The sequence below is a fragment of the Tenrec ecaudatus genome, chromosome 14 (assembly GCF_050624435.1).
Source record: "Tenrec ecaudatus isolate mTenEca1 chromosome 14, mTenEca1.hap1, whole genome shotgun sequence".
Classification (NCBI taxonomy): domain Eukaryota; kingdom Metazoa; phylum Chordata; class Mammalia; order Afrosoricida; family Tenrecidae; genus Tenrec; species Tenrec ecaudatus.
The window spans coordinates 46,907,803-46,927,690 of NC_134543.1; positions in this window are offsets into that span (position 1 = coordinate 46,907,803).

The following is a 19,888-nucleotide window of genomic DNA, read 5'->3' on the forward strand; positions in this document are numbered from 1 at the left end:
CAGGTGTTGGAGTCAGTGAGCAGTCCAACTTCTGGGCTGACTGGCCCAGGAAGGGATCACTCACCGGGCCGACTGGCTGACAGATGGTCCTGTCTTTTAAGTCAGCTAGCCCTGATTTCTGTCACACTTTGTTAATGAAAGCACGTCACAAAGCCAGCTCAGATTCTAAGGGTAGGCAATGAACGCCACCGATTGTTGAGAGCATAGGAATTGACATGATGGCAGTGGGTTGTTTTTAATTAAAAAAAAACACCACAAAAAACCTTCTTATTATTACTGAGAGGAAGAATCCTTGGGTTGTACAAATGGTTAACACACTCAGCAGCTCACCAAAAGGTTGACAAGTTGATTTTATCCAGAAGTATTTTGGAAGAACACCTGGGATCTACTTCTGAAAAAAACCAAAACAACGATCAGCCAGTGAACACTTAATGGAGCACAATTCTACTCCGACACACGTGGGATCAAAGGGAGTCCGAAGGGGCTCAGTGGTAACTGGAAGTTGGTGGAAGGAGACGGAAAGTCAGCCAGTGGAGCAGCATGAACAGACTATTGCAGTTTATCTGGGTCACCATCATGGCAATCTGCCGCAATAGTCAACAAAATCGGTGTTTCAGGATTTTTCGTTTGTTTTGAAATCAGCTTCTGGGTTAGCGGAAAGCCTGTTATAAGGGAAGGGCTGTTTATTTGCACGCAGCAGCCTGCGTGTGGGAGGCTGCCTCGCCAGGTCTCACATCTGAGCTACGTAAACTAGAGAAACCGCTGGCCTGAAAGTGGCTGGCTGGCTGTTTCTGTTGCTTCTTGGGCTGCCTTTTTGTGTGTGGAGGGAGAGAAGAGAAAAAGCAAGAGGGAGGGAGAAAAGGAGAGGAAGGAAAAAATAGCACTTGTTAAAAAATATTTGGAAAAAAGACATCTTTTTTTGCCATCTGTGAGGCAAGAAGGATTTTTTTTCAGTTACATGTAACAAATTTAACATAAAACTGGCTCAATAACAGAAACATCCAGGCTTATAATAGACATTTTGCTTGGCTAGGTCCTGTGTTCAAACAGTATGATCAGAACAACCTCATCTCTGGGCTCTCTTTTCTTCTGGAGTGGCCTAATTCTACACTTGACCTTAGTCCGAAGGCTGGGAAGTGATTGGATGGGCTTAATTTTCAGGCAGGTTCTCTAGTTATCAGGACAAGGTGGCTCCTAGAAATTCTACATTTATACCTTCTTGCTTAGCCACACAAAAGAGATATTTTTTCCTCACAAAATTCTAGCACATCTACCAAAGTGTGGCAAAGACATCAGATGGTGCCTGACGATCAGAAAGAATATCATCTGGTACCTTAAAAGTTTCTCTTACAAAAAGCAGACATCTAAGTGAAGTGTCAGCTAAGTTCAGATGAAAGAAGCACACCTTCTTGTGTGATCCAAGGATTGTAAATGAAATCTAAGACCTGGGAGGGAATGGTACTAGAGCTTAACTTTTGAGCACCCAGTTTGCTAATGGCTGTGGATGACGGTGAAAGTCTAAAATCCATTGGTAAGGTTTCCACATAGGTCAAGCCTCCAGGATGTGCATAGCCTTGTGTTTAAGCACAGGACCACTAACTGCAAGGTCAGCAGTTTGAAACCACCAGCCACTCCTTGGGAAAAAGACGGGCCTTTCTACTCCTGTCTTAGAAACCCACAGAGGCAATTTTACCCTGTCCTATAGGGTTGCTATGAGTCAGCATAAACTTGATGGCAGTGTTTTTTGTTTTTTTTTTAAATCAGACAGAGTGCATTTGAAAGTAGATTATTGAAGATGTAGTTAGGTTAAAAATTAACACCGTATCATTTGATCTCCCTTTTGACCCATTTTAAATTGTTCTAAGTTTTAAAAATCATTTTATTGGGGTTCTTACCACTCTTATCACCATCCATATATATATCCATTGTGTCTAGCACATTTGTACATATGTTGCCATCATCACTTTCTAAACATTTTATTTCTACTAGAGCACTTGATATCAGCTCCTCATTTTTCCCCTCCCCTCCCTCCCTCCCTCCCTCATGAACCCTTGATAATTTATAAATCCACCTCCCCACATGTCTTACACCAACCACTATCTTCCTTTACCCACTTTTCTCTTGTCCATCCCCATAGGAAGGGGTTATATGTGGATCAATTGTTCTAATTTTGAATGTCTTCTACGTCTTTTCAAATGAGGATTTTCCTCTTTTATTTTGTTATTGTTGTCGGTTTGTGTGTGTGTATTTCTGCCTGTGAAATCCAGGGTAGGCCAATCTGCAGAGAGACAGTTACTGGGTTAATCATTTCTTAGGGGTATGGCCATCATCCAACAACAGTTGCAGCAGTACATTGACTGGGAACAGCCGGGGGTTCAGGCTGAATTCAGAAGAGGCCATGGAGCAAGGGATAGCATTGCTGGTGTTAGATGACTCTTGATTCCGAGCAGAGAATTCCAGAAAGCTGTTTACTTGTATTTTATTGATTGTGCCAAGGCACTCAATGGTATGGATCATAAGAAACTATGGACAACCTCGAGAAGAATGGGAATTCCAAAATACTTCATTTTACTCATGAGGAGTTTGTACAAGAATCAAGCAGCAGTTGTGAGAACACAATAAGGACATACTGTATGGTTTAAAATCAGGAAAGGTGAATGATAGGGTTGTTTCTTTTCGCCATACTTATTCAAACTGTATGCTGAGCAGATCATCAGGGAAGTTGACTTATATGAAGAAGAATGGGGCATCAGGATTGGATGAAAGATTATTAACAGCCTGGGGTATTCAGATGACACGACCTTGCTTGCTGAAAGTGAGGACTTGAAGTGCTTGCTGATGAATTTCAAGGATTGCAGCCTTTAGTATGGATGACAACTCAATGCAAAGAAGACCCAAGTTCACACAGCTGGACCAATAGGTAGCATTACTATAAATGGAGAAAAGGTTGACGTTGACAAGTATTTTGTCTTACTTTGATCCATAATCAATGCTCATGGAAGCAGCAGTCAAGGGGTCAAGACATTGCATTAGGTAAATCTGCTGCACAAGTCTTCTTTAGAGTGTGGAAATGCAAGGATATTCTTTGAGGCCTAAGGTGCACCTGACCCAAACCATGGTACTTTCAATTGCTTCAGATGCATGTGAAAGTTGAGCCTTGAATAAAAAAGACCAAGAAGAATTGATGCATTTGAATTGTGGTGCTGGAGAGAAATATTGATAGTACCATGTACTGCTAAAAGAGCAGACCAGTCTGGCTTGGAAGAAGTACAGTGATACTGCTCCTTAGAGACAGGAGGTGAGCCATAGTCTTACATACTTTGGACATGTTGTTAGGAGAGTCCAATCCCTGGAGAAGGATATGATGTTTGGTAAAGTAGAGGGGCAGTGCAGGAGGGGATGGCCCTCATGAAGATGGATTGACACCATGGCTCCATCAATGGGCTCAGGCCAAGGGACAATTGTGGGGATGGCACAGGACCACCTGTTGTGCAGAGTCACTATGGGTCAGAACCCATCAAATGACACCTAACCACAAACCACAACCTGGCGGGGGCGGGCGGGGGGCAATGGCGAGCTACTAACAATGAGGACAAGAAAGAAGAAAATGTTCTAAAATTGATCATGGTGATGATTGCACAACTCCTGCATATATGGTACTACCGAATCGTATGATATGCAAATTATATGCCAATAAAGCTGTTAATGCCCCTCCCCACCCCTACTATCATGACCCCAATTCTCCCTTACAATTCCGGCTAGACCAGGGCATGTAGAGTGGAACAGATAAGAGCTGGAAACACAGGGAATCCAGGACAAATAACCCCCTTAGGACCAATAATGAGAGTAGTGATCCCAGGAGTGTAAGGGGATGGTGGGGGGGGGAGAAAAGGGGAACCAATCACAATGGTCATCATATAACCCATCTCAGGGGGATGAACGACAAAAAAGTGGGTGAAGGGAGACAGCAGTCAGTGTAAGACATGAAACAAATAATAAGTTATAAATTATCAAGGGTTCATGAGGAAGGGAGGGGTGGAGGTGGGAATGAGCTGATACCAAGGGCTCAAGTAGAAAGAAAATATTTTGAAAATTATGATGGCAACATATGTACAAATGTACTTGACACAATGGATGTATGTATGGATTGTTATAAGAGATGTAAGAGCTTCCAATAAAATGATTTTTAAAATGTTAAAGAAATTCTAGCACGTGCTGGTACTGATTGACCTTGATTCAGTCATGTACTCATTCTGGGGTTCTTTTGTTAACCAAGTTTTCTGCTCACTGATAGAGGGGGCTCAGCCCTCTAAGAAGTCAATGACAAAAACTGGAAAAATGTCATTTCTTAATGGAAAACTAAGATGCTGTTTCCAAAAGAAAGAGGAATATGTGCTAGGTAGGATAAAGTAACAGTGTCCCCAGACTGCTCTTTGCCCTGTTTTAGCCTCATCCCCACTATATCTTCTCTGTAGATCATGTGGCCAAAATGAAGGTAGTAAGAAGGCCTGGGTCCATTTTTATAAACCTCTCACTCTTTGGTATTAGTGTCCTCTTCAGAGCTGGTAAGTACTGACTGGCCCTGGGAATAGCTTGCCTTCTTTAGCTCAGAGGCTGCTGAGGGGTTCAGAGTGCTTAGGAAGATGACTTACTCTTAGGCATTCCTGATTTTGCTATAAAAGTTCTCCAGTGCCTAGTTTAAAAAGAGTTTTTGTCAACACCAAGGACTCAACGAGTTGCATTTGTAGCCAGAAACCTGGGAATCTCTGAGACCTTTTTCGTTAGTATTTTCTTGTTCTAATCAGTTCTAGAGGAGCCCTGGTGGTACAGTGGTTACGAGTTGTGGTGTTAACTGCAAGATCAGCAGTTTGAAACCACTAGGAGCTCCCTGGGAGGAAGATGAGGTTTTCTACTCCTGTAAAGAGTTACCATCTCAGAAACCCACAGGGGCAGCCCTACCCTGCCCTACAGGGTTCCCATGATTCAGAATCAACTTGATGGCAGTAAGCTTGAGTTAATCATTTGTAAAATCCTATTGAGTTCTGCATGTCTAGGCCAGATTGCACCTTCTCCGAGCCCTAGTGGTGTAGTGGTTATGAGTTGGGCAGCGATCTGCACGGTCGGCAGTTCTAAGCCACCAAGAGCTCCAAGGGAGAAAGATTGGGCTTTCTACTCCCGTAAACAATTACAGTTTGGAAAACCCACAGGGGCTGCAGTAAGCATTGACTCATTGGCAGTGAGTTTGGCTCTGGTTCCTACTCTACAACCAAGCCTACCGGCTTAATTGATTGGTCTGGCTTCTCCACAGACCACCTTCCATACTGCAGGCAGCGAGCTTTCTAAAATACAAAGAAGTCCATGACACTCGTCCCTTACGTCTTTGAATGTTATTCTGTGGTTTCCAGACAAAGCAGCAACTTCCCAGTAGTTCTCTACTGCTCGTGTAGTTTCTCTGCTCTGGAAGGTCTTTGTACTTCGTGTGTGCTCCCTTATGTTTGTCCCACCCCTTCTGGGCAGGCTTATCTGACCTCTCGTCTTCACCTGGACTTCCGGGCATCTCATACACATTACAGCACAATAATGGAAGCTTCATGGGAACAGAAATCTTTGTTTAGTTTGGTGGTGCCTAGAATAGCACTTTGCATATCACAGGTGTCAGGCAAATGTTTGATACATGACTAGCACGTATTAGAGTTAAATAATCCCTGACCCGGGCCCTCACCCCGGGAGCAGGAACTTTATAATTGCAGTACCCATGGAAGGTCTGAGTATGACACTCCGTATTTTTGAGCAGATGATTGTGGTGTGAAAGGTGGGCCAGCAGGACGGCTCTCGTCTCACCTTTAACATATCAATCGGGGATAATAGGAAACTGCTTTGAATTCTTGAATGGGTAGCTACCGTTGTACACTCAAGAGCATTTTTGAAGTTGACCCTCAGAGAACATTTCTTGCCACATTTCATCAATGCCTCTGGCACTGTGTAGTAAAACCTTAACTAATAAGCCAGAGCTGCTCACAATAAGCTAGGATTATGGTGGTGTGTCCCCTAGAGAATAGGACCAGGACTCTGCTAAGGTCAGGACACGTTCTGGCTGATTTAGCCCAGTCTTCCTTTCTGTAGAACTACTCAGTGAGACTTACTGCTGACTAAGAGGACGGCCAGATTCCAAATCATCAGCGCCAGAATCAGTCGCTGCCCCAGTCGCTGCCCCAGGTCTGTACTTATAGAGGAAAAGATAACTGACTCAATAGTAAGTATCTTAATGAAGGACACACTGAGTATGACAGTATTTGTCTGCTCAACTCACCTCCTGGCCCATGAATGTTCTATTATGAATTGTTTTCCTGCGTTGCCTGCATATGGATGGGAAAACTTAGAGTTTTCTGATTTCTCCATATTCATTTAAAATATATATATAAATTATTTTATTGGGGTACAGTTCTTTTTTTCACCAACCAACAGCCTTACGTTATTTATTGTTAAATTTGATGAGGAAGCAAAAAAAAACAAGGAATAAACCAGATTATTTGCCAATAGAAGTTCAGTTGATCAGATGGGGACAAAGTCTTAATTCAGCACAACACGATGTGAGCCTGGGAAAATGCGGCCGTGTGTGCCCTCCCTCAGGGGCTCCTCACAGACCCAGCCTGGTTCTTCTCCAGTGTCTTCTCTTGGAGTTGTACCTGATCTAATTACCAGTTTTCATTCAAATCCATTGGGGAATGGGCCGATTCTGCTTCTGTTTCTTGGCCAGGAATCTCTTGATCCTGAAAGCCTTATGAGACGATATGGTGAAGTCGGAGCACCACCACACTCAGGATGACAGAGAAACAGAGGGCGAAGAGGCTCTTACAGTTCTTATCACAATCCATACATCAATTGTATCAAGCGCATTTGTACAGATGTTGCCATCATTGTTTTCAAAACTCTTTCCACTTGAGCCCTTCCTATCAGCTTCTCTATTGCCTCCTTCCCTTCCCCACCCTTGTGACCCCTTGATAAATTATAAATTATTATTGTTTTAATATCTTACACTGTCTACTGTCTCCCTTCAGCCACATTTTTGTTGCTCAACCCCCTGAGGTGCGGGGCGAGTTATATGTTGATCCTTGTGATCAGTTCCCCCTTTCTCCCCACAGCTTCCTCCTACCCTGGTGTTATCCCTACTCCTATTATTGTTTCTGAGGGGTTTTTCTGTCCTGGATTCCCTGTGTCCCGAGCTCTTATCTGTACCACTGTACATCCTCTGGTCTAGCCAGATTTGTAAGGTAGATTCAGGGTCATGATACTGAGGGGGTAAGAAGCATTAAAGAACTAGAGCAGTGATTCTCAACCTTCCTAATGCAGAGACCCTTTAAAACAGATCCTCAGGTTGTGGTGCTCCACAATCATAAATTATTTTCATTGCTGCTTCATCACTGTAATTTTGCTACTGTTATGAATCAGGCAACCCCTGTGAAAGGGTCAATCAACCCCCAAAGGGGTTGCGACCCCCAGGTTGAGAACCGCTGAACTAGATGAATGTTGTGTGTTTCGTCAGTGTTATACTACACCCTGGCTGGTTCATCTCTTCCTTGTTACCCTTCCAATTACCTACAGATGGGCTTTGGGTCTCCACTCCTATTCTCATTTGCATTGATATGATTGTTTATTTTGGGTCTTCTGATGCCTGATACCTGATCCTGTCAACAGCTCATGATCACACAGGCTGGTATGCTTCTTCCACATGGGCTTTATTGCTTTCCTGCTAGATAGTTACTTGTTTAACTTCAATCCTTTATGATTCCAGACGCTGTATCTTGTAGCAGCCGGGCACCATCAGCTTTCTTCACCACATTTGCGTATGCACCCATTTTGTTGTCAGGCAGAAGCTGGCGTTAGCAGGGCAGGCAGGTGAGGAGATAGAGCTGATGAAAACGGTCCAAGGACCCTATGAGAGGCCAGACCTCCTTTCCCCCTCCTCCTCCTCCTCGTCGGTGGCCTTCAGACCCAGGTGCAGAAGACTGACCATTACAGATAACTGTACACTGTTGCTTAGCTCCCGACCTGCAGACAACAAACTTGCCGTGGAAAATTCCCCAGCTACGTCCTCCCCCCAAACCCAGGCTAAAACTCTCTACCTCTCGCCTGGACAGTGTGACTTCACGGGCCCCAACTGGGGGCCGTGAACCTCACCCGGGAGCTCATGCTCCCGTCCCTTTCTCTGCTCTCCCTTCCCTCCCCGGAGCTCTGAAACATACCTTTGAAACTGTTCTACCTTTGCTTCTTTCTTCCCATCAGCAGCTCCCCCTCACATTTGTCCGCAGCCCGTGTCGGGAAGGTGAGCATCACAGCATATTCACTCTTTACGTTAGCATGAGGTTTGGGATTGCAACTAAGGATTTGTGTTTTTGTTTTGTCACTAAAGCAAGAATGTAACTTCCTATGTTCCTCTCATCAGATTCTTTTGTTAGTCCCAAGCAAAAAAGTTTGACATTTTAGCCCCAGAGGCTACAACAAATTAAAAGGGTTGGATTCACTTGACTTAAATACGTTTAAACTAGAATTACTTAAGAGTGTCATCAGTTAGAGCTCTGCTATTTTTAGTTCTTATTTACTTTCAAGGCAATGATGGAAGGCACATTATTTTCTATTATACGATCCATATGGTTTTGAGATCACAGTAGGAAATAATACTGCTAAAGACAAAAGATTGGTTTTGGAGATTTACTGTTAAATTATTTGTTCTTTTGTAGAAAGTTCCTCTTTAACTAACAGTAGTAATCGTTCCCTGATCATATAAAACACACAGTTACAGTGTAAAAGCCTAATGGCAGCTTTGAGCTCTATAAGGAAACAGATGCTTCTCATTAAGTGCCACAATTCTTGGGCAGTCAACAATGACACTCTCCCCGGGAGGTTTCACAGCTTGCATTAGGTCAACTGGCCAGTAGATGTCAGAACTTGACATCGTGCTTCTTATTACCCCACGTAGGCTTTTGAGCGGGATGATAGCTGACTTATGAATGTGGACATCAGGCACTCCTGAAGGGGAAAAAACCTCTAGAGCCGAACCTTTCAAATAAATGTGACAAGATACATCTAAATTTAAACAGTGCACGGAAGGGTGTGATTTGTGCTGCTTTGAGAAACTATTCCTAGACTGTCTAGATTATGCCTCTAATCAATGTGCTCTGCCAGAGAAAGATATTCCATTTTTCTGAGAAAATGCCCACACATGTCAGCTACAAATAGTTAATTAGTCATTTCATAGCCAGAGAGAGGAGAGTCATCTGGTAATGTCCACATGGCATATGTTTCCTAGGCTTAGGTGGCATTCCTTTCAGCCCCTTGAATCTTCGCCTGACAAGACCACTAGCAACGCGAAGAAATGTGATCGTGTGTATCCTAACAGGATGCCCACTGAGCTCCTCTCCTGCAGGGCCTTATCCCCCAGGGGTGCTTCCGCCATATGGGCTTATTGTCATAAATCCCAGTCATAGGAACAGCTGATAGGGGCCTGGATAGAAAGCTGTTACAGTAAGCGTAGAGTGTCTTCTTTTAGAGCTGTATGGTAACATATCTCTGGATAAAATTATGTTGATAGCTGAGATTGGCATCAGAACAATACGGGGCAAGGTAGTCAATCGGTTTATAGATGGTGCAGATGGGTCATGAGGTGAGAGTTTATAAACTAGTAAACTAGGGGTTTACTAGTTTGTACATATTTTTTTATTTGAAAGTCAAAAAAGCATAAACAAGATAAAATAACCCCCTGGGTGTATGTCCAATCAGTGACCATCCGATTCATTTCATTCTGTTAAAATGGCACATGCCACTTTTGCAAACATGCCACTTAGACTGGAGCCACAGGGTTGCTAATTGTCCCTGGGCATCAGTGCATAGAGGACACAGGTCCTCCAACTTATTTGGTCTGCCACCCCTTTTGCGGAAAAAAAAATCACTCAGTACCCCCTGGCAGTTAAAAAGTTGTTCTATAGTCATAAACCAGGATAAAGCGTGGGTCTTTGTTTTTGCAGCCCCTCCCCCACTCCAGATCACTCCAGTCCCCCTCCCAACCCAGGGGATGGTATCACCCACTGTGGGACCCACAGACACAAGAAATTGTTATCTCAGGACAGCTTTTCGTTCCAATTTTGGCATAAGAAAAATCTATCTGATTTCTCTCCTTGGGGTCCCTTAAAAAGAGCGTCATTCTATCCTGGGAAGTGTTGTAAAGAGGGCATACTTTCGTCATCATGGTTCTTGTTTTGTGATACTGTCCTTTATGCCAGCCAGACTCACTGTCCACTGAGTCAGTGCTGACTCCTAGACACCCTGTGGGTTTTTGAGACTGTAACTGTTTATGGAAATAGAAAGCCCAGTCTTTCTCTCATGAAGCTGCTGGTGGTTTTGAACTGTTGACTCTGCAGATCACAGGCCACTGGTAGCCACTAAACCACTGGCAACAATGTGGTCGTGTGTGGAGTGTATGTCCTGGGTGTCAAAGCTGCCTGGGTCTTGGAAATATTTGAGCCACACTGGTCTGGTGATTCAGTCTAATCATAATGTCTTCATCCTCACTGGCCAATGCATTTGGCAGAGTCTAACTATACCGTTAGGGATAATGAAAAGCCACATTGTCTAGAGTTGTCAGCCAGCCTCCTCGGAGAGGAGAGAAAACTATCCATCTATGCCTTATCATCTAAGAGTAAAGATGGAAGCAAAAACTGGGCATATGAAGCAACTAGCTCATGGATAAATGAAATGTGACACAGCCATTGAGTGGAATCCTATTCAGCAATAAAAAATCATGAACAGTTAAACCAGCAATGAAAGAAGAGTTAAGCTGTTGAGACTTGTTCCTTAAGTCTCAGTGTCTTACCCAGGGCACTTTATTATGACTATAAAAAAGTCATGGATTATTCTTAAAAACGTGGGAGCAGTCATCTAAGACACAGCCATTGGTCTGCCTTCTCCTGGAACAACAGACGAAGAAGGAGCACTAGGAATTGGAGGAGGCGGTGCACTGTGAAGCTGTCTCTTTAACTAGAAGAACTGGATGGGGCCTCACACCCATCACTGAATTTTGATCCCAGAATCTAGAAAAGAATCCTCATTAACACTGGGAAGTACAAAACTGAATTTTAGATTCTCATGGAATCAAGACATTCTGGAGTTATTGTGATAGTTATATAATCTATTGTCAATTTGAGAGGATGAAGAGTGAAGGGGTGGGGTTTAGCCTGTCAATCAGGTGGCAGCTTGATGACCTTATTTGGAGGCGCTAAGCAGATAAATAGCTCTCTGGAGGCAGGATGCAAGCTCAGTCCCTGTGACACATTCTTGTTGACAAACCACATGGAGATAGGCTGATGGCAGCCAGAGCCTCAGAGCTAGAGAAGCCATGTGGAGACCCCTGCCAGTGCTCAGTTGCTTCTATTGCCACTGGATCCACAAGACTTCCCATCCATCCACTGGCCTGTGATCTTCCTGCATTCAGCGTCATTGTATGTGTCTTGTGAGTCTGAAGAGGACATTATAGATTGGTGTCTGACTTATGGACTTGATCTGGACTGGGCTGGGATGTTTTCTCAGTATTCAACTACTCTTGTATATAAAGCTTTCTCTTTTTTTTTTTTTAACATTTTATTAGGGGCTCATACAACTCTTATCACAATCCATACATATACATACATCAGTTGTATAAAGCACATCTGTACATTCCTTGCCCTAATCATTTTCAAAGCATTTGCTCTCCACTTAAGCCCTTGGCATCAAGTCCTCTTTTTTCCCCTCCCTCCCCATTCCCCACTCCCTCATGAGCCCTTGATAATTTATAAATTATTATTTTGTCATATCTTGCCCTATCCGGCATCTCCCTTCACCCCCTTTTCTGTTGTCTGTCCCAGGGAGGAGGTCACATGTAGATCCTTGTAATTGGTTCCCTCTTTCCAACCACTCACCTTCTACCCTCCCAGTATCACCCCTCACCCCCTGGTTCTGAAGGAATCATCCACCCTGGATTCCCTGTGCCTCCAGCTCCTTTCTGCACCAGTGTACAACCTCTGCTCTATCCAGACTTGCAAGGTAGAATTCGGATCATGGTAGTTGGGGGGGAGGAAGCATTTAGGAACTGGAGGAAAGCTGTATTCTTCATCAGTGCTACCTCGCACCCTGACTGACTCATCTCCTCTAGACCCCTCTGTGAGGGGATCTCCAGTGGCCAACAAATGGGCTTTGGGTCTCCACTCTGCACATCCCCTTTCATTCACTATGGTAAGATTTTTTTTTGATGATGCCTTATACCTGATCCCTTTGACACCTCATGATCGCACAGGCTGGTGTGCTTCTTCCATGTGGGCTTTGTTGCTTCTGAGCTAGATGGCCACTTGTTCACCTTCAAGCCTTTAAGACCCCGGACACTATCTCTTTTGATAGCCAGGCACCATCAGCTTTCTTCGCCACATTTGCTTATGCACCCGTTCGTCCTTAGCGATCGTATCATGGAGGTGTGTACCCAATGATATGATTTTTTGTTCTTTGATGCCTGATAACTGATCCCTTCGGAACCACGTGATCACACAGGCTGGTGTGTTCTTCCATGTGGGTTTTGTTGCTTCTGAGCTAGATGGCCACTTGTTTATCTTCAAGCCTTTATGACCCCAGATGCTATCTTTTTAAAAAAAGTTTTAAACATTTTATTGGGGACTCATACAACTCTTACCACAATCCATACATATACATATATCAATTGTATAAAGTACATCAGTACATTCTTTGCCCTCATCATTTTCAAAACATTTGCTCTCCACTTAAGCCCTTTGCATCAAGTCCTCTTTTTTCCCCTCTATCCCCGCTCACCCCTCTCTCATGAACCCTTGATAATTTATAAATTACTATTTAGTCATATCTTGCCCTATCCGGTGTCTCCCTTCACCCCCTTTTCTGTTGTCCGTCCCCCAGGGAGGGGGTCACATGTAGATCCTTGTAATCGGTTCCCTCTTTCCAACCCACTCACCCTCTACCCTCCCAGTATCGCCCCTCACACCCCTGATCCTGAAGGTATCATCTACCCTGGATTCCCTGTGCCTCCAGCTCCTATCTGCACCAGTGTACAACCTCTGCTCTATCCAGACTTGCAAGGTAGAATTCAGATCATGGTATTGGGGGGGGGGGGAGAAGCATTTAGGAACTGGAGGAAAGCTGTATTCTTCATCAGTGCTACCTCGCACCCTGACTGACTCATCTCCTCCTCTAGACCCCTCTGTGAGGGGATCTCCAGTGGCCAACAAATGGGCTTTGGGTCTCCACTCTGCGCTTCCCCCTTCATTCACTATGGTAAGATTTTTTTTTGATGATGATGCCTTATACCTGATCCCTTTGACACCTCGCGATCGCACAGGCTGGTGTGCTTCTTCCATGTGGGCTTTGTTGCTTCTGAGCTAGATGGCTGCTTGTTCACCTTCAAGCCTTTAAGACCCCGGACACTATCTCTTTTGATAGCCGGGCACCATCAGCTTTCTTCTCTCTTTTGATAGCCAGACACCATCAGCTTTCTTCACCACATTTGCTTGTTCACCCGCTTTGGCTTCAGCGGTTGTGTCAGGAGGGTGAGCACCATAGAATGCCAATTTAATAGAAGAAAGTATTCATGCATTGAGGAAGTGCTTGAGTAGAGGCCCACGGTCCTTCCACCACCTTAATACTAAACCTATAAATATAGGCACATAGATCTATTTCCCCATCCTCATATATATTTGCATATACATGCCTTTGTCTAGACCTCTACAAAAGCCCTTTGACTCCTAGCTCTTTCCTCTATTTCCCTTGACTTTCCTTCTCCCTCATTATCATGCTCTGTCCCCACCTGGGTTACAGCTATACCTCTTCGTTATGTTACCCTTGATCATTCCCTGCCAGGCTGCCACTCCCACCTCACCACCAATTTGGATCCCATGTTGTTCCCTTATCCCTGGGTTTGTTAACACCACTTCCTTACCCCCCCACCTCCCCTTATCCAAGTCCCCCAGGAACTGTCGGTCCCATTGTTTTTCCTCCAGATAGTTCATCCAGCCTATCTTATTTAGACAGACCTGTGGAGATAATAACATGCACAAAAACAAGACAGAGGAAAGCAAAGCAACAGTGTACAACAAAACAACAACAATAAACCACTGACAAAGAACAAAACAAAACACATCAAGAAAGAAAAGCTTGAAGTTAGTTTAAGGATTGTTTGTTGGCCTTTAGTAGTGTTTTCCAGTCCAGTCTGTTGGGACATCATGCCCTGGCCCCAAAGTCCACTTTCAGCATTCCCTGGGGACCTTGCTGCTCCATTCCCTTGCTGTTCCGCTGCACTCCCCCAGTGTATAAAGCTCTTTCTTATACACCTATGAGTGTCTATGAATTTGTTTCTCTAGTCAACCCAGACTAACACAGTCATAAAGACTGGACAGACCCTTAAACTATTGCCATGAGATAATTTCAAAATTTTAAACCAAAAATGTTCCCTGAAGTCTTCTTATAAACAAACAATAACTTGCTTTAAGTAATAGAGAATACCTTTCTTGAGCATTATACTCTTTTAGGATAAAATTGACAACTGAAACTTGAAAGATCAAAATTGAAATATGAGCTATATAAAGAAAAACTGGTAAAAGTCAATTTTCCATTGTGGAGATTAATAGATTTTGTGTTGATTGCTGAAACAACTAAATTCACTGACTCATTTAGTTGTTGGAGAATATGTGGAATATTCTTTTTTTTAGAAAATGTGATATGTAGGAAAAATCCTAGTACCTTGCATCCATAAAATTTTTAAATCCAATTAATCTCATTCTGTTAAGCTGGTATATATAGTGGTATATTCAATCACTGGCATTATAGTTGCATTTAAAGATAAGTTACATCGTGAATAGCTATCGCTCCTTCACAAATACACACATATGTGACTCATGGCCGATTAGAGCACACAAGTAAGCAGAGGAAGGGACGCCACAAAGACTAGGGTCCTCATATGCCTTAATCCAGTCCTGTCATTTAATGGAAGGTCTTCCTTTTTGCTCACTCTATTTTACTAATATCCTTCTCCACGGACTTGTACTTCCTGATAACTTGTCCAAGTACATAAGCTAGGCTTCATCAATTCTTTCCTTCTTCATAATTAACTATCTAGCTTTTTCATGCATATGAGACAATCAGAGATACTATTGCTAGATTAAGGCACACCTTTGTCCTCAAAATGACATCTTTGCTTTTTAACACTTTCAAGAGATGTTTTGCAGAAGTTTTCCACAATGCAACCCTCCTTGGATTGCTTTCTCTTTTGAGCATACTGTATGACGTTATTTATATGAACTTAAAGAGTGTTAAAATCAAATTTGTGGTCCCTCATTTGATTTCTTGACTGTTGCTTCTATGAAGGCTGATGCTGGATCCAAATAAAACAAAACCCTGGACAATATCAATCTTTCCTGTGTTTATCACAGCATTGCTTATTGGTCTAGTGTGGGGATTTCTATGGTCCTATGTTGAGGAGTAATGCACACTGAAGGCTGTAAACATGGCTCTTCACTAGTAAGCAACGCAAATCTTTCAGCAAGCAAGAGTGTGCCGTCTGCATATCACAGGCTGTGCACGAGTCTTCTTCTGATCCTGATGCTGTGTTCTTTTACAATTAACCCAGTGTCTCGGATTACTTGCTCACTGCGCAGCTTGAATAAATGTAATGAAGAGATGCGTGGAGGCGGAGGCGGGCGGGAAAAAAAAAAAAAAGAAGAGATGTAACTTTGACACACACATTTCCTCATTTAATCCATACGGTAGCTCCTTGTTTTGTCCTGATGGCTGCCTCTGTCTATGTCAAAGTTCTACATGAACACAAATGGAATTCCTATTCTTTGCAAGGTTGTTCATAATTTATATGGGGCTATACAGTTGAATGCCTTTGAATAATCTATAAAACACAGATAAACATCTACATTTTATCTTAGTTAAAAGGCTGAGAAGCGACACAGAGATAAACATCTAGAGAGAGAAGTTAACCAGGAAGAAAAAGGACAAAAAATGAGTTATTTCAATGTGTGAATGTTAATTAATGACACATACTTCTTCCTGACTATAGTTTTCTTGTGCAATTACCCAACAACATTCATCACTGTGCAAATATATCATTAAGCATATCATCCTGGGGTAGCATGTCTTTCTAATTTTATCAGCTAATTAGGATTCAATGTTTATATCTTGTTTGGTAAGCAGGGCAGGGAAAAAAATCAAATGAAGCGAAGTTTTGCTTTTAACGCATAAGCAACTGTCCTTTTCCCCTAACTGCGACTTAATTTTTTCTGGAAAAGTTCAAACATGCTTTGTAGTTTTTGACAATATTCAAGCATTTTGAGCATGTGGGATAAAAACACTTGTAAAGATTTTTTTTTCTTAAAAGGGAGATGATATCAAGGAGTCCATGCAGAAAAAAAAATGGGTAGAAACTGATTGTGGTAGCAATTGAAATTGTATAATTCTACTTGACGTGATTGAAATATGGAATGATATGTTATATGTATTAAATCCCAAATAATAATAAAATACTCAACATGCAAAAAAGTTTATTTATTTATTTAAGCCATATGCAATAAATGACTAAATCCTTATAGAATTAAATATAATGCATAACACATACTCTTTCTCTACTCCGGCCATCATCTCCTCTAACAAACTGCTAACATTCCAGGTATTTTCTATGTACCTATGTTGTTTCTGGGTACCACTGAATCAGTTCCAACTCACCGTGACCCTATCTGTACAACAGAACAAAACGCTGCCCGGTTCTGGACCATCCTCACAATCACTGCCGTGTTTGTGCCCATTGTCGCAACCATGCCACTGTGTCACTTCATCTGCTTGAGAGCCGTCTTCTTTTCCTCTGGCCCTTTGCTTTACTAAGCATGACCTCTACTTCTCCTTCTCATCACATGTCTAAAGTAGGTGAGAGCAAGTCTCTCTGCACTCAATTTCACTGAGCATTCTGGTTGTATTTTCTCAAATAGGGGTTTATTTGTTCTTCAGACAGCCCCTGGTACTTAAAATATTCTTTGTCAACATGATCATTTTAAAATATTTATTCTTTTTTGCTCTTCCTAATTAATTGTTCCACTTTGACATTCATGGTTTGGGTCAGGCACACCTTGGACTTCAAGGTGACATCGTTCCTTTTTCCATTTTAGAGAGGTCCTTTGCAGCCGGTTTGCCCTGTCGATATGTCATTTACCTTCTTGACAGCTGCCTTCATGAGTGTTGATTATAGAGCTAGATAAAATGAAATCCTGGACAACTTCAGTCTTTTCTCCAGTTATCATGCTGTTGCTTATTGGTCTGGTTGTGAGGAGTTTTATGTTCTTTATTTGGAGGTGTAATCCACACTGACAGCTATAGGTTTCACTCTTCACTAGCAAGTAACTCCAATCTGTTTGCTTTCAGAAAGCAACGCTGTAGCATCTGCATGTCCTAGGTTGTTCATGAGCCTTCTTCCAATCCTGATGCTCTCACATGACATGCTGAGCACACAGATGGAATAAGCATGGTGAAAGAATGCAACCCTGAGCCACACCTTTCCTTACTTTAATCCAAGCAGTCCCCTTGTTTGTTCAAGTGACTGCCTGTTCACCTGCATCCCAGTTCCACCCGCCCATCAGACCAGTGGATTTGTTTTGCTTTTTTAAATGGATTTGAATTTTGTTCCCCATTTCCCTACTACCCAGGGCCTTTGATGGTCCTGATCAGTGCAGTTCACAGAGGTAACTGGACACCATCTAGTGCTTCTGGTCACAGGGCAGAGGAGGGTGTGGTTCTGGTGACCCTCTAGTCTTTTGATGGTTTCCGTGAGCCTTTGATTTTCTTCACGCCCCTTCTCATCCTATGGGGAGAAACCAACAGAGTGTAAACCAATATAACTTATGAGGCTCCATTGCATATATATATCCTTTGACCCAGTAATTATACCTATAGAAATGTACTCTATATCTATATATACCTAAACTAACAAGTCCCAAACTCATTGCTAGAGATAGAGTTGATTCCAAGTTCTAACAAGCCTATAGGACAGCGTAGAACTGTCCCGCAGGGTTTCCAAGGCTGCAATCCCTTTCCTTTTATTTATTTTTCAGTAAGCTTGTAATCTTTACTGAAGCAGATCACCACATCTGTGATAGGTAGGTTTATTGTGCCAACCTGGCCAGTAAGAACATGTGGGTCACAGTTTGATGGGAGGGAAAAGAGATAATGGCTTGGCAAACCTTGCCTCTCTCTCTCTTGCTCTCTGGTGATGGGACCAGCAAGTGCCTGCCTTAGCTAGTTCTCTGCCTCAACTTGTGAGCTACACTGCCCATGGGACACCCAACCCGTGGATCGTGTCACTAGACCTTGAGGTTCCTTTGAGACCTGCTTCATCACGTTGCTGGTGTATACATTGCTTGAGCTTGGAACTGTCGAATCTTGTCATCTGGCTGACTGTTGGTGACCCACCCTTCTGTTTTCTGCCTGTAGCGAACTGTCTGCATTGCTCTATGGAAGACTGAGCTTTCTACTTCCTTGACCTTGGACCCAGCAGCCCAACCTCACCCGCCCCCGCCCCCCGCCCCGCTGTGAGTTGGAGGACTTCCAGTATATTAACTCTTCCACGGAAGTGAGTTGAACTGAGCCCTCTGTACTGCTGTGTGGACGAATTAGCTGCTATATTCCTTCGTGCTGTATGTATCTATCCTCATATATATATGTTTAAAATCATAAGTGTCTTGGCTTAATTTCTCTAGAGAACCCTATCTAATACAGCATCTTTCTCCTCCGAAGCTGCTGGTGGATGCACATGGTCAACCTTTTGGCTGACAGCTGAGGGCTTACTCAGTGCCCCACCAGGGTTCTCTCGCTCCATATATAAAAATGCATATTGCAGTATATGTTCTGTATATACCATTTATATCCAAACATTTGAATATATATTCAAAATGGGCATAGAAAATTTCGCTAATTTTTAAAAAATTAATTAATTTTAAATCATTTTATAGGGAGCTCCTACAGATAGCAATGCATTCCACAGTTCAGTTACATCAGGCGGTATTGTACAATGGCTACCACAATCAGTTTCAAAACATTTTCCTTCTTCTTGAGCTCCTTGGTATCAGCTCCCCTTTAACCTCTCCCTCTCTCTCCCTCTCCCACCTTACCTAGCTCCGGGAACCCTTATTTATTTATTGCCGTATCTTACACCATCCAATATATAATTTACGTACAATTCTGTTGTTCACTCTTCTCAGTGGGGTTATACAGTTGTCAATACTATCAGCTCCCCCACTCTCCCCCACCCCCCGGCCGCACCCAGCCCTCCGAGCACCGTTTCCCCGACCCTCAGGGCTGTATTTCTGAAGTTTGCAGTTGGAAGGTGAAGACTGGCAGCTTGACCACCTTGCTGCCGCTGGCTGAAGATGCCCTCAGAGACTGCCTCAGCTCAGTGGCCACAGCCACCAGAAGACAAGAGGTCTGCTCCAGATCTCCGGCCCGCTCGTGGGTCCCGGGCCTGCTCTGGCTCTCCAGCTCCCAGCCACATTCTCTTGATTTTCTGATCTAGCCAAGGGAGCACACAGCGGGTGATGCTCCATGGGCACCATTTCCCCAGGAGTCCCCACTCAAGAATGCCGTTCCCAAGCTCCTTTCCAGTGAGAACGGTAGGATCTACCTGGGTCACAGGTTGTCGTCAGTCTGTCTAGTTCTCCTTCTCGACATCACGCTCCTCACTGCAGTGATGCAGGAAGAACACTGAGAGCATTCCCCCATGATCAGCCCTCAGAAACATTACCTTCAGCCCTCATTTTAGTGGAATGTTCACGATCATCCATGGTAGTGACTCCTCCTC